We start from the raw sequence: 16,422 nt of genomic DNA, 5'->3' as shown, positions 1-16,422 counted from the left end.
TTAACTTGATCATTTTAATGGAATGATGGCACCAGAAGCCAAGTTAAGAGACTTTAAAAGAAATGGGAAGTGAAGAAGTAGAGACAGAAAGTACAGCCCACTCTAAAGAGTTTGCATGAGAAAGGAAGAGGTTGTTGAGAGCTAGAAGATGTGGATTCAAGGGAAGCTTCTGACATCAGAGGCAACTTGAGCAAGCTGATAGACTTAGAGGGGGAGAACTAGAAGATACAGGATAGAGGGGGATGAATGATGTGACAAAGTTCCAGAAAAGGCAGGAAGCACCAGGATCAAGAGCACAGGTGAAGGGATTAACCTTGAAATGAGGTGAGAGTCAGGAGAAGAGCAATCATTTTCCTGGGAGGTTGCTGCATGGAAGGATGAGCAGCCTCTACGAGTGAGGACTGCAGAGGAAGTTGAGACTTTGAGGAGATCCAGGTCTCAGTTAAGAAAAGGAGGTGGAAGAGTTTTCTGAAAACTCCTTGGGGAAGAAAGAGTGTATGTTAACAGCTGATAGGGGCTAAATGTCACCAACACCATCAAAGAATTCTCAGGTCCTTGGTAGGGGTGGAAAACAGTCTGACTTAAACTCAGTAGATGTTTCAATAAATCTGAGAGTCCTCCATGTAATGAGGAAGGATTTCAATGTGACCATGACTTCTACAGCCTATAAAACGTTAACAGTACCATTGCTAATGCAAGGAAACCTTCTTATGCCAGAGTAAATAAAAAATAAAGGTGTGAGCTTAGATATGAAACAAGGTGGCTCTGAACAGGAATTTATGTTTCTGCTAAGCTGGCTTCTGGTCACTCACACTCTGTCTTTTTTCATTTAAATTTCTGGGTCCTTTTCCCATTATGGTGACTATTCACTTGACAGATGATAGAAGGCCAGCTAAGGATGGAGTATGATTAGCATATAAACAAGATTTTAAAATAGCTGGAACAGAGAAGGACTTCAGAGCCTGCTAATCACTGGAGACTTGACCTTGAGAGAAAGTGCACTTGGGGAATCCTCAGCCAACCCTAAGAATGCCCTGCCTTGCCTCCGGTGACCTAGAGTGAGTCACCATTTAACTTGGCTAGAAGCTGCCACCGCACCTTTAATTTAGCTCTAATATTCTAAAAAAAAATACAACAACAAAAAGCTTAGGCACAAATATAAAGTACTTGAAGGAAATGCGGAATAGTGTAAAAGTGAAGACTTAGACTCAGACCAGAGTCAAATGGCAGTTACCAGGCCAAGCTTTATTTCCCTTAGCAAGTTACCAGAGCTCTGAGTAAGAGAAGTCACCAACTAAGCTAAGTCATCTGTGGGTCAAGTCCTTTAGGTACATAACCAGAATATCCCCAACTCTACCAGCTTCCTGGCTCAGCTGCCCCCAGGGTAATAGTCTGAGCCCCTACCTAACCATCCTAAGTTAGAGAAGTCAGTTATCTTTTCCAGAATTTCCCAGGTGGATGCAAATGTTCTTCAAACTCCTGCTGTCAGCGCATTTCTTACCCCCTTTCACCATCTCCCTTCTGAGATGCTGTCCTCTCTCCTTTTCCGGTGTTGAGTGGATATGGCCCCTGCTCCTTAGGCCTCCACACAGCACGAACAGAAAGCTTTCCCTGAAAGTCTGTGATAATGGAGGCAACCGCAGACCAGAGGCAGACTGAAGTGGAATATCACACATCAGGCCAGGCAGCATCTCTTGCTAATCCTCCATGTACCCGGGATCTCAACCTGCCATTGTGAGCTTTCCACCATCCTCTCTTTCCTCTGCTTTCCAGGGCCAGGAAACAGACATTTCCTCTTACTTTATTACTCAGGGAATTTCCAGGTCCCCTTGGTGCACTGCCTCATCCCCCCTGTGCATTACCTTCAACAACTACAGAGGGCTCTCTATGTGAGTTTCTACTCTGGGCTCTACCCCAAACAACACAAAGAATCATCAGAGCTTTGAAACAGCAAATTTTCTGGCACAAGCCCCAGGTCACATGTGTGGTCTGAGATCACTGTCCCATAAGTAGCTATCATAAGTAGAAAGGAAGGGAATAGAAAAGTTATTCTCTCCCTGTCCACGCAAAGGCCTGGGTCCTGAGGTTCTGGGATTCTATTTTCCTGTTATACATATATCACTTTAAATCCTCACAATGACATTCTGAGACATGTATTATTATCTCCATTTCACAGATGAGGAAGTTTAAGCTGAGAGAACTGAAATAATTTGCCCAGGGTCATAAAGCTAATGAGTAACAGAGTTACAATTAGAACTCAGTGGTAAACTGCTGCTCCCTCTTGGAAGTCCAGCTAGCTTGAGACCATGCTGTGAGGAAGCCCAATAAGCCACATGGAGAGAGAAAAAAGCCTCACAGAGAAGCATCAAGAAGCCAGGCATGTGAGTGACGCCTTCTAAGACTTTCCAGCCCATGTTAGGCAGCAGCTGACTACAGACAAGCGAATGACCCCAGCCAATGTCACATTGGACAAAATTATCTGGCCAAAAAACCTACCCAAATTTCTTATCGTTCCTGTTTTTAAATCCAAAATGTTAGAGGCCTTCAGGAGGCTCCACTAAGGAAGATAGGTCACTCAGAAACCAGACTGCTTTCTCACAGACTCATTTCTCCTGAAGAATCTGCCTGCGCAGTTGGCAAAGAATGACGTAGCCCTGTAGGACCAGAAGAAACGCCCTAAGGTAGAGCAGATTCTGGCTGAGAACTGACCCAAACCATAGTTTTAAATCTCAGGAAAGAAATCTACTTATATTTCTGTCTACCCATTTCATTGCTACAGTGTATGTGTGTATATGTGTGTGTGTGTGTGTGTGTGTGTGTGCACTTATGCTTACGGTCCTCTATGCAGACAAGCAATTTCACCACTTGTGTTCCATCTCCATAAACCTGAGAAATGGCCTCCTATGTTCATTCATGTAAAACATGTTCACAAAGCAGCTTCTGTGTAGCAGGCGCCATTCTAGGCCCAATGGATTCCGCCACAAAAAGGGCAGGCATGGCTCTGCCTGCTCTCAAGGAACTTCAGCTAGGAAACCAAGCAAGAAATAAGGGAACGAATCAATAAAATATAAAAATTACGGGTTCATAGTAAGAATTATGAAGAAAACAATATGAGATCTAGGGCTCGAGCATGATGGAGGGAGGTGGGGTATGGCAGGGAACAGTGTCTAGTTTTAAAGTCCCCTCTGAAAAAGTGACTTTTGAGTAAAGACTTGAATGAATCCAGGGAGGGAACTGAGTGGAGAAATGGAGGAAGAATATTCCAGGAGGAGGGGAAAGCACATGTAAAGGCCCTGAGGAAGAAATAGGCTGGGGCTACTCTTGGAGAGCAAGAGGCCTGTGTGGCTGGAGTGGAGGCGGGGAAGTGGGGAGACTGGGGAGATGAATGGGGGTCACGTGGTGGAGTCTTCACACCACAGTGGGGAGAGTGGATGCTCTTCTAGTGTGTTGTGGGAAGGCGTTGGAGGGCTTTGAGCAGCACACTCTGGCCCGCTGTGTGAAAAATAGACTCTAGAGGGGATCAAGTGGAAGCAGAGAAATTGGGCTTTTTTTTAACAGTAATTTGAAGTTGATTCCAGCTATAATGCAGGGTATTCTGATTTTAAGGTAGCATCACATGGCATACTTCTGAGTCCATTCCCGAGATATTCTGTTGTACTTATCTCTGTCTGTTTTATAGATCTGTGCAATCTCTGGCACTAGGGGCTCATCTGGGTTTGGATCACATGGCAGTGAACAAATGGATAAAAGAACTTTAGAAACAGTTAATATTTGGATGATAAATTCTTGTTGTAAATGCAACCTTAGGTGGTTTGAAGGGGTAGTCTGTAGGAAAATGAATTGTCAAAAAGAGTACACCGCCTTGATATGGGCTGTCACTAGGTCCCATAATTCTGGCTTGCCAATGAAACATGTCATCCCCAACTGGATCTGCAGAACATTGTCTAGACTGCAATTGTCTAGAAGAGCAGTGAGAGTGGCCTGAACTGGAGTGGTAAGAAGTGATAAGACAGGGGATGTTTTGAAGGTGGAGTGCCTCAATTACGCACACATAATTATTATTCAGATCCAGTTCCTCAGCTCTGAGATGTGGAAGCATTTTCACTTTTTAAACTGATGATGAAAAATGCTGAGCTGGGTACTCCATCAGTGGCCCGGGAGGCAGTGTTTGGCGTTCCAAGCCTGCCCCCGGACTGCAGAGATGCCCAAATCACCAGGACAGCTCTAGGATGGGGAGATGAGCGGATTTTATTTGGTCCCAGAGGAAAGCTCCATATAATCATGTGCCAGCGCTGCCTGTTGGTTCCTGCCTAGGTGGACAGATCAGACAACTTTCCAGTCAGTCACACAACGATCCATTGAGTTTGTCCTATCCGCCATCTTGGAGGAGGGAGATCTGAGTTTTGTGGCATGTTCTTTGGAGAATGACGTAATTAAATTTTCTGAAGCCTGACTAATATTCCTTAATAGGTAGAACTAGTTTCTGGGCAGAGGAGGACCAGTTTGCATGAGGAACCCAGGATCTTCTAAGAAGGAAGTAACCTGGTCCCCTGTTTTCCCTCAAGATTTAAAATTAGGGGGAAAAATGGTGGCCCTGACCATGTTTCATTGGCAGAAGGAGATTCCAAAGGCAGGAAAGGCAAAGGGATGCCATGATGGGGACACCAGCTGATCACAGGAGCCTGAGGTTCGTGGGGCTGGGCCAGTTCTGGGAGAGCAGTGGTTGAGGCACAAAGCCTCGCAGTGCAGTTCCAGGGCCTGTGGCTTAGAGAGCCATAACTTCAGAGCCCAAGCATGGGGTTCCTCAATGGAATGGTAGTGATGAGAGTCTAGATCTGTGAAGACATCACAGTATTACAAACAGCTTCCAACAGTGGAGCCATGTGACAGCAAGAAAAACAAGCAGCACAGGATTGATCAGACACCACCTTGTCACCTCCCAGTGTTTGAACATATCTCTGGATCCCTTTGGACTGAATGAGCCCCTAGTCTTCATGGACAGTGGGAGAAGGAAGGGCCTTTGGATGAGCTCTGTACTTCCTGAAAATGAGGACAGATGAGGGCCCTACTGATTAACTGAGGAGATAAAAAGCACCACATATTTGGGAATGGACATATACATGGTATGTATGGTATACCCTACATATGGTAAGATACTTCTATAGAGAGAGAGAGAACAGACTGTCTTATATCATAAAAATGTGGCACTGGCTACATTTACTAGTAAGGAAATGGGTAATTTATCTTTTTACTTGTTTTTGTTTTCAGATTTTCTACAATGGACATGCATTACTTTTTCCAGAAAAGAAAAAAAAGTAAATTAAAGAAGAGAATATTTTAGTCCACACCCCTCACCCTGCCAGCAAGTGCCCCTGTGGGTGACCTCAGGAACCCATAACCACTGATGACTTCCGGGAGCTCTTCTGGCTCCTATGATGGTCAGAGGTGATGACTCCTAGGCCAGTGAGTAGCTAGAGCCTGCTGTCCTCTCAGCAGGCATCCTGGCCAGCCTGACCTCAGAGTTAAGGTGAGTTTCCCCAGCCCAGGACAGGATGGTGGCAGGACCCTCCTCCACCTCCTGTTGTTGATCTGGGCTCCCTCAACTGTTCAGGGGCTCCACGAGGAGACCACTGAGGGATGTCAGGTGGGGATTCCCATATAAGTCCTCTGACTCCACACGTGTACTTTACAGAGAGAGTTTCGCTTCAAGTACCAGGCATCACACTCACAGAGCAACAAATAGAACCTCTCTTGTGAGATTTGCATGCCACAGCCTATCCTCCTGGGGTCACTTCGTTGCCACAAACATTTATATATTACCTTTACATGGTCAGAGCTCTGAGCTGAAGGCTGAGGGGGACAAAGATGAAAACCCTGACTCTCTGCCTTCAAAGAACCTCCAGCCCAGAGGGAAGCAGGAGACGTAGAAAAGGCTCTGACACAGGAAGAACGCACTGTGAAAACAGAGACCAGCAGGTCAGCTCGTGACTGACTCCCTGCTACACCAGCCAAAACTACTTCTGGTATCAGGTCCTGCCTTCAACACTTTTCTCAGATGAGTCCCCTGGCATTCATTCCCACTACCTCTGCAAGGGTTCTGCCCTCTCCAGTTCTCACCAAGACCCGCACACCAGCCTCAGACCACCGTTCAATCCAAGAGGCACTGCCAGAATTTTTCTAAAATCCCCTCTCCTCCTTGAAAGTATTCAACAGCCTCCTCTGACCTTCTGTATGAAGTCTTAACTCTTTGACACGGCATTCGGTGCCTTTCCTGATATAACCTATCTTTCCTATCTTTTTCTTACTGCCCTCTAGCCCCTAGCAAACCCCTACAGCCATTCCCTGCGCCCTCCCTGACCCCAGCCAGAACACTCCGACAAGACCAGACTTATCAACATTCCTCAAATACAACACAGCCTAGAAGATCCTTTTCCTTAATCTCTGCTTGTCAGGAGTCTATTTATTCTTCAAGGTGCAATTTCAATGTCTCCTTTTCCACGGAGCCTTCTTCAGATCTTGAGTCAGAATTAATCCTGCCTTGGACCATAACAGTACTTTGCTTATATCTTCTTAATTGCACTCATCATATGCTTTGCCATCCTCCGCTTAACCTTGAGCTCCCAGAAAACAAACATCACATGTCATTCCCCTTGGTGTCCCCCCACAATACAGGTCCTAGCAGACAGAAGACACTTGTTTGTTACTTATTGAATCAAGATGCAAGTCATTCTTATGTTTTCAATACAAAAAAAAAAAATTTAAGAAGTATCTTGGCTCAGGCATTGGTTCACAGATCCTAGATGGTTATGAGGTACTAATCGGTCCAAGGATTGATACCCTGATATAAATCTTTACAATTTAATTTTGTTCAGTGAATTTGCTTACATTGATCTCTCCCCCCCACACCTGCCACACACACACACACACAGATATATAGATATATACATATATATGTACATACACATACACAATATTGATTCTGTTGTTTCCCTAGAGAACCTTGACTAATAAAGCAATCAACTCTGGACAGGCTGGAAAACTAAGCAGCTCCTGCCAGTACAGAGGGCCTGGCCCCAGTGGATACTGCATGTCAATTCAGTACAATTATTCATACAGGAACACTTTTTCCCAAGCCCTTATATTTCTTCCACATGGAGAGACAGCCATTAGTGTGACACTCCTGACCGTCTCCACCCCTCACTCACCCAGTTGGTGAGTTAAATGGAGAAACTAGATGAGTTACCCACCCTCCTCCTCTTCTTTCTGTTCCCCTTTGCCTTTTCATGCTCTAAGTCTTACCTGGAAAAATGTCCAGCTGTACCCGTGGCAGGGCAGGCAAGTCTGCCTAACGCTGTACTCAGCTGGCAGGGCCATTTGATTCTCATTATAAGCTGCATCTTCCAACTTAGCCTCTACCAGTAATAAAGAATAAATTTTTTTCTCCAGTTTTACTGTTTTATTTCCTGTTCAGAACCCTCAGCAGAGAAGAGGTCCCCAGGTAATACTCATATCTTGACTTCACAGCTTCTGAAGTGTCCACCTAAGGAACAGCCCACAAGGCGTCCTCAGACATCTCCTAACGGCCCTGGAGTGGCCTTGAGGTTGTAAGTCCAACCCCCCTTGGTACCGAGGAGGATTATTATACTTGCTTCTGCCTGTGGGAAGATCTGAGGGGCAAATCAGAACATGTATGTGAAATTTTCTGTAAAGCATATTCCAGTATGTAAATATGAGGTGGAATTATTGTTGCAGCTGTTGTAATCCTGCTGGTGTAGGGTACCAGAGGCCCACCCTACTAACTTCTACCAACTGTTTCCCGGCATCTTCAGGAGCTGTCTTACATGTGCTCCACCAACGCACCAGCTACCATGTGGCTCCGGCAAAGCACTTCCCATAACATCCTCCACGTCCCACCAGACACTCAGTTACCTGCGGCAAGATATGGAAGAGCACGCTTCCCCTCCCTCCACGTGGGGTTACAAGTTTCTCAGACTCCTGAAGCAGGATGTTCCTGCTCAGTGTCATGTGGAGTTTACAAGAACTCTGCAACCTCTTGCAGCCAGTTCCCTCTCCCCTAGGGCAGCCGCCAGGGCTCAGACAGGTTTGCATGACAGATGCTGGGCTCACCCCATCACTCCTCCCCTCAGAAACCCAAGGCTCTGTTACCAGGCCAAGATGGTGGTGCTTGGTTCCTGCTTCCAGAGGACAAGGGATCTTCTGGGAGGCTCCTGAGTCCCCTGGCTGGATCACTGGACCAATTTGCCAGAGATGCCCACACATGGCTGAATCCCAGGGGTGGATACAGTACACCCTATATTATAATTCATGACTGACGTGACCAGGCCTCAGGCCCCCCCTACAGCAGTTACACAGGTGCCCTCAATAAAGAGGGCCCTCCTGATCTCACCCCTATTTCCTGGCCAGCCCACTTTCAAACCCAACCTCTGGGTTCCCCTCGACTCCTTCTCTCTCTCTCTCTCCCCCTCCCTCTCTTTCTCCCTCTTTCTCCCCCCAACCTCCCTCCCTCCCTCCATCTCTCCTTCACTTGTCCAAGTAGAGGGGGTGGGGTAAGAAGGGTGAAAGGTGGGGGAAGGCACAAGCAAGAATCCACCTGGGGATACTTTCCCTCCATCGCTCAAGCAGATAATGTATTGTATATTTTGCCAGTCCTCAGAGAGAGAGTTGGGAGCTTTCACCCTGTGCTGCGTGCACTCACCTCCCTTGGGAAGAAGGCAACATTCCAGCATAGAGCGATCCCACACCCACGGTAAGCTATGCAGCCTTAATTCCCAGGCAGTCACGATTTCTGTGGACGGGGCCAGAAGGATGGAGAGCGTGTGAGACGGATGGTGCACCTGCCCTTTAAACTTGGCCAGAGAGAAGAGAAACTCTGCTTTCTAGATGGCAACAGCAATACCATCTTGGGCTACTGGCTCCACTTTGTGGAACATTCTTGCACAGTAAGTCTCATCCCGTCTGCCAGCCGGAGCCAGCTGGTTTCCTTCTCTGTAGGTCATTCTCTAGGGAAGGTTGGGGTGGGGGAGGAGAGACTGGGCAGGAGAAGGGTGTTTAGAGCATGAAAAGGTTCAGGAAGGGTTTTGTTCTCTTCCAAAAAAGGACTGAGTCAGCAGAGCCTGGGAATTCCCCTTCACAAACCGGTGGTGTTGAGGACACAGACAAGGGATGCTATAAATTTAGCACTGATTGTCCCTCATCTGGACCATAAGAGGCCTCTGATGCCTTTACTTCATCCCTGCTGCTGGAACATATGTGGCAAATGCTGTGATTGCAAACTCCTAGGGAACACAGCTTGGGAGCAAGCTGGACCCTCACTCTATGAGGGAGTGCAGAGGCTGAAACCAAGACACACATCTGGGAGGATGCTGTCAGAGGGTGACAAGAAGACACTCAAGAGCATCCAAAGGGTCCCTAGGATGAGGGGCTTGTGCTGGTGTGAGGTTTGGTGCTACATCTTCCCACCAAACCCTTCCCACCTGTCTCCCCAACTTTGGCAAAAACAAAATGTCAAATAATAGGGAGGAATGTTGGTCCACAAACTTGGTTGTACGAGAAATGAACGTCATACGGATTTATTTACTTTAATTTAAATCTGACTCAGAGTCCTTCACCCTCCAGTCTGGTGGGAAATCCAACCCAGTCATTCCTCACTCCCCATAACTTAGGGCTGTGCAAAGGACCCCAGGGATGCTTCTGAGCCCAAAATATTGGTGAGGCCCCTCCAGCCCACACAGGTAACTGCACTGTACCCTCCACATGACCCCTTGAAATCTAACCTCGCTGTGACTTTCTCCCAACCTTAGATGGGGACTAGGGGGCTGAAAGCCCATTCTCCCGGGGCCTGGGTCTCACCCTCCTAGGAGTGCCGTCCCCTCCAAAACCTTGCCAGGCCCCAGAGGCACTGTCAGGGAGAGAAGCAGGGGTCCTCACTCTTTGAGAGGCTCTCTGACCACCCCACCCCTCCCTTCCCAGAGAAAAGGAATCTCTCCCTCTCTCCTCTCTCACCTCTTTCCCCTCGAAGGGCATAGCTTCCCTCACTCCTCCCTCCAAGAAACCCAGGATAGTGCCTGTGTGAGTTTAAGGCAGTGACCTCAAACTGGAAGCTGGCAGGACAAATAATCCTGCAGCTATGATTTAAATGTTGGACAAGACAGATGAGGATCCAGTTCCCGGGGAGCTTGCATTCTATTTTATGTTGGGGACATAGAAACAGGCGTGGGGGTGGGGTGAGTAACCGCACGCAGACCAGGGATAAACAGGATCCTTTCAGACAGTGCTAAGGACTGCGATGAAAATATACGAAGGGGATAGGAGGGAGAGTAAGAGTACTCTTGAGACTGAGAGGTCAGGGAAGCTTCTCCACGAAGGTGTCCTGTGAGCTCAGGCCTGAAGGACAAGGAGCCTGGCACATGGAGATCGATGGGAAGAGCATGCCAGGTAGGGAAACACCAGTACAAAACCTCAAGTTGCGTACACACTTGACTTTTAGGAGTAACAGACAAAAGGCCAGTGGGACTGTTGAGCTGACTTCAGAGTTGGGTTAGGGGCTTGAATTCAGGGGAAGAAAGACTCTCAAGAGGGAAAGCTTTTGCAAAGGAGATAAGTGAGTCTTGAAACAATGCAGCAGGCTGGAGTCTAAGGAGAGAGGTGGCCAGTTAGGGACACTCTGGATATGAAGAAGCATGGCCACGGACTCTAGAAGCACTGATGATTGATCTGGAGTACTAAGCTTCCCTTTTCTGGGTTATAATTTTCTTGTGGTAGTGTAAGGTCCTTGGGAAAATTCTACCAAATAGCTATAGCTTTGAATTAGCTGTTTGGGAGAGATAAAGTCCATGCTGTGTTCTTGTTTTGGGGACTAGACCACAGGGAGCTCTATAGACGTGGTTACAAGCCCAAGGTAATCAGCAGAGCAAACTGAAGTCAGACGGAGCTGGGAGGAGCCTAGATGACTTGAGGGATGTGTGGGAGCTCGTTGGTGATTTTCAGAAATACATGGGGAAGGGATGGGATTCCTGAGACATGCAGGGTGGGCACTTAGACCGTGACAGCTGGATATTAACAGCAGTGACTGCTGATGGCTGGAAAATCTCTTAAAAGAAAAGTAGAACTGGATGGATGGCTGAGATTTAGATCATATTTGGAAGAATGGAATGGGCTCTCTGACATAAAAGACAAAGCCTTCTCTCAAGAACTTCCTTTGCTCAATTACCCCAAAGCTGCAACAATTAAGTTCCTGAAAGCACTGATCAGAAAAGCAGTGCCTCCCCTCTTCTACTTGGCTATATAGCTCTTCCTGCAGGCATCACTGGAAGGAGGGTCCTCATGCGACCAAGCTTGCTTAGAGGACCTGATAAATCTTCCCTGATACAATGCCAAGGGCGAGATGGAAGATATGGACGGGAGAGCTCGGCTCACGTAAAGGCCTGGAAAGGCCTGGCATAGGAAGGGGGATGGGCAGGATGACTTCCCAAAACTCCTACTATAATCTAATTTATTCAGTTAATTCACTCAATAGTGGCATTGGGAGGCATCGGTGATGCCTGTCCATGTGGAACTTATATTCTAGCAGGTGAAAAGAGATAATAAATAATAAAAGCATAAAAAATTCATCAGTCATATGGTATGGTGGAGAGAGACAACCGCTTTAGAAAGAAAATGTAGAAGAAGATAAAGGAGATCAGGAGTATTGGGAAGAAGGCCCATTGCACTTTTAATACCGTGGTCAGAATACAGCGACATTTGAGTGAAACACGAAAGAGGTGAGGGAGGAGAACATTTCAGGAAGACGGAACAGCCAGTGCGAAGGACCTAAGATGGGTATGTGGCTGGCGCGTTCCAAAAACAGCCAAGAGGCCAGCCTGGGAGCACAGGGTAAAGAGGTGATGGGGCCTGTCATGTGGGGCCCTGTAGGCCGCCGTTAGAACTTAGGACCCACCAGCTGGAACAGAACTGCGATGAGCTCCATTACAGCGGGGGCCACACATTCTCATCTCTGCCTTGCCAACACCTGGCACATTACCTGCATCCGTGAAATACTTGTTGAGTGAATCACTGCCTCTGAAGGGAGCTCTTTATGCTGTCCCAGTACGTGGGCCGGTGCTGAGTCATCAACACGGGGCCCCATTTCCTCTCCCCCGCACTTCCACACCCTGCTCCAGCCCTGTAAGCACCCCTGATGCAACACCAGTAATATCACCACCCAAAGGTGTGTTCTCACCCACCCTAAAGGAGGACATCATGCATCTCCAGAGACCAATTATTTGAAACTCTTGGAGCAAAGGGCTGGGAATGTAGGTCACCGCGACCACATGAAACAAATCAGCCGGTCAACCTTACCTCCAGGCCCTGCATCCCTGACTCCACTTTTACGGTTCTGAATCACCTCAGTCTGCCTCCCTCCCTCCTTCCTGCATCCTCCCCTCTCTTCCTCGCAGAGAGTCCATTCACTGAGCACTGAAGATTTCCTCAGGAAGGAATTCCTGTGCAGAGTCAAGACAGGTATAATACAAGGCACACTCATAAGCAAGGGAGATGGGTGTACTCTTTTTTTTTTTTCCTGAGACAGTACAAGTCAGCATATCAAATTTCTCCTGGAATCTAAAGTGTCAGCCAACAACTGAAAGAAAAAAGGGATGATCACAGCCCCATTCCCCTACCCGACTCCTACCCTACCACAATACCCGAAAATCAGGGCCCCATGTGCCTATGAGAGACCAGGGGGCAGCTCAGGCCAGCAGGTTCTTATGGGACCTCTCTCCCAGAAAAGAGTAGAGTGATACCCCTGGGCCAGGGCTGTCACCCTGGGAACTAGATATGACTGAACTGCGAAACTTGAAATGAAGCTTTTCAAATGCTTTTCAAATGATCTGGTCCTACCAACATTGTCCATTGACTCTCAGAGCTGCAGTAATCTCCTCCCTCCCCAGATTTACTAAAAGCCCCCTTGCACTTTCCCTCAGTCTCTCCCTCCTTGGGCAGCTGCCAGTCTCACAAGACTAAGAAAGAAGGCCAGCACCTGCCAGCCCTGCGGGTACACCCAGGATCAGGGAACAAACAATGTGAATGAATGTAAAGGCGCTCTAGAAAGGTAACCACTTTAGACAGATGTTACTCAGAGGTCAGCAGGGTTACTATGCTCCTTAAAATATACATCTATTTGGCTCAAACCCCCATTTTATATCCTAGGGGAAAATCTACTGCCTGCCTTGAGATTTCTGCAAATTGCAAGGGAACCTATATCCTTCTCTCACCTCTGGCTCCAATTGCCTCCCCTTACTGAATTCTTATTTTCTGCTCTCCATAATTCTGCACCTTCCTCTCCCAACCCTATCCTCTTGACTAAAAGCAATCATTTTAACAAGCATCGAACGTTAGCCGAATTTTTATTGATGGTTTGTAGGTCATGAGGGATGGGTTACATTTTCTCACCACATAGCAAACAACCTAACATCTGATACTAGATGTCCCATTTCTTGAACATTCTCTAGGGATTTCTCACGGGCCAGACTATGCCTGAATATGCAGCAGCACGGCTCCCTCTCTCCCTCACTCCCCCAGGAATGCCACCCACTCCTGGCTCAGAGCACTGGAGCTCCCTCCCCTGCTTTGCATATCCAAAGCCAATCTAGGTGTACAATGGAACCAAAACCCTTTGACTCCTTTAGAAGTGCCAGGTTTCCAAGACCCTTGCTTTAAATGGTGCTTTTCCTCTGTTTCACCAATAAAATGAATTCATTATAATTCATTAGGAAGCGAAGGAAATTTCTTCCATTTCACTCTATTAGCTCACTCCATGATTTGTAGCATTTACTGCCTGCTCTTTTTTAGGCCCTGAGCTTCCAATTCCATTCATGGCTGAAGAAATGGACTTCCCTACCTACCGTGGAACTTGCATGCCTCTCCCCCACTTTATTTCCCCCCACTGCCCCACCCCAAACAGCACCAGCACTCCGGCTCTTGTAAATAATGTCTTGACTTTACCAGTTATAACTGCTGCAAATGCCTCTGCCACCGAGTGGTCTGAATAAAGGGGCTTAACCTGGTGGCTAGGAACCCCTTAGGAAGCTAGGCAGAACCACAGAATGCCCATCCATCCCTAAATCTGCACGCAACTATGTGCATTTTTCTGAAGAGAGGGGTTATAACTTTAATAATATATTCCCCCCAAAGGTTTTAACCACTTATCATGTAGCCAGAGAACAGAGCTCTGTATCAACAATGCAGCCTCAGGTGCTTAAACCAGGTCACTATTTAATTGGCAGTCTGGGAAAAAGAAGAAATCTTTTTTTTTTTTAAAGTAAGTTTTCCAAAATAGCTGCTATGAGAGTTGTAAAAAACCAACAAGATTTAAGAGCAGGGAGAATGAAAATACAAATTCTTATTTTTTACAGAGAGTTTTTAAAACTGTGATTCAATAAGCTAGTGCCTAATAGCTAATGCCTTTTCAGAGACATCAATAAAGTGATTCTGAGATGCAGACATTTACTCCTATATATAACATTCTGAAGAGTCTGGTTTTATAATCTTAAAAAACTAACCATAAAAACAAAGATGAATCAGATACATATATTTATTGTATTCACTGGAGAACAACTTAGTTCCGATAAAACAATCGCAACAAATGAACCCAAAGTTAAGGATGGATGGAAGCCTAGAGCCAATTAAAGTGAAATGGGAAAGAGATTCTAAATCTGAAAATTGAAGATAAGGGTTGGCAACGATCCTACCATCTAACCAAACACACAACTGCTACTGTTCTGGATGACTTGATGTATTTTTAATTACATCAAGCGTTTGACTCTAGCTTGAAAAATATGAAATTGACCGTAAAAATAAACCTTCATCTCTTTCCCCCATCATTCAGAAAGAGAAACATCCCTGTCTGCCCACACAGTGTCTCTACACAGAGAGAGTTGTGCAGTGCCATTAAAATTATATCATAAATTATAGAGAAAGAATGCTCACCATCTCCTGATCTGTGTTTACCTCATATTCATTCTCAATTGAATGTGGAAATATTTAGTTTTGCCTCATTTATATTGTTAATAGTCTTACACTAGATTATGAGAAAACAGATGAGAGAGAAGGCCTTTAGAATGTGAAAATGGTTTAAAAGCCTTAGCTGAACTTGTCCTGTGGAAGACAATATTACACTTAAGTTCCAGGCAAAAGGGTCCCTGGCCTGGACCTAAGTATTAGAGGGGATCCCATACCTCACGGCACACACACACACACACACACACACACACACACACACACACACAGAAGATCATGTGAACACCTCTGTCACTTGGGATCTGGTGCTCAGAGCTGGTGCAGAGCAACACACAATCCCAAAGATCCACTCTTGCTTCTAGCACCCTTCAGGCCCCAAGAGAATACTTCACATCTCTTGCCCATGTCCTCAAAACAGAAGGCAGCTGTGTCTGGATGCCATGAAGGTTTGTGGGTTTTGTCCTGCAGACATTGAACCATAGGGAGAATTTGAGCAACAGAAGCACTCAGGTATAAGAGAAGAGACAAATTAACTTGTCAAATCCTTCCTGTCAGCATAAGTGCGATACTTCTTGCATACCAAATGGTTGTTTCCTAGTAAGTGCCAGGTGTCTGTTTTCTTCCATCTCTTTGTATTCTAATTTAAGGTTCCAGAAGTAATCACAAATGTTCACAGTATTTACAACAGATGCAGGTAGCAGCTGAGGAACATTATGCAATATTAAACAAATCATACCACCCTTAAATTTGTGTATATGGTTGAAGCATGGTATCAATATTTTTATTGGTAACTAGAAGAATACTGAATGCTAAAATTGTAAATGGTTTTATCCTTGTAAAATTACTTCAAAATATATTTAATTAAATTTCAAGAAAAATCAAATTAAAATTCCGTTTTATTTAAAATACTTATATTCAATACTTCTTCAAGGAAGACAGAGTAGACATACTTCAATATACCTATTTCTTCCATTAACAACCTTGGACATTATACATAAAATAAAGATAAGAAGTCTCTGAAAGTTAGAAAGAAGAAGGAAGACTGACTAGAGACTTCAGAACCCAAGGAATGGCAGAGTGATGAGTTCCCTGGGTTTTCTTTTTGCCTCATGCATCCCAGACTTAGAGCTAAACAACCCAGCAGCTTAGAAACACCAACAGGCAGACAAAACAAGCCCCAATCAAAGCCTTCTCTCTCTAGTCAAAGGAATAGGACAAGGGCAGCCTAGCAGACAGAAAGCTTTTTATATTATAATAACTCTACTCCAGCCAGACACCATAGAAAACATCTGTAGCCCCACTCCCACCCATGTCAGCAGTTAAAGTGGGAGCCTAGACATCTCCCCACACAAGACTGTAATTAGGCACCTCAACACCCCCAGGTGGTGTCAGAGAAGGTCATGTAGG

The 16,422-nt window shown here is 46.0% G+C and overlaps 1 pseudogene; it reads right to left on the bottom strand.

Moving 5' to 3' along the window:
- Window positions 1-3,585: 3,585 nt before the first annotated feature.
- On the bottom strand, window positions 3,586-3,937 carry LOC132423689 (ubiquitin-conjugating enzyme E2 D3 pseudogene; annotated as a pseudogene).
- Window positions 3,938-16,422: the final 12,485 nt, after the last annotated feature.

Source organism: Delphinus delphis, chromosome 1, assembly GCF_949987515.2.
Source record: "Delphinus delphis chromosome 1, mDelDel1.2, whole genome shotgun sequence".
In the NCBI taxonomy this organism is placed as follows: Eukaryota; Metazoa; Chordata; class Mammalia; order Artiodactyla; family Delphinidae; genus Delphinus; species Delphinus delphis.
This window is presented reverse-complemented; position numbering and strand designations above follow the sequence as displayed.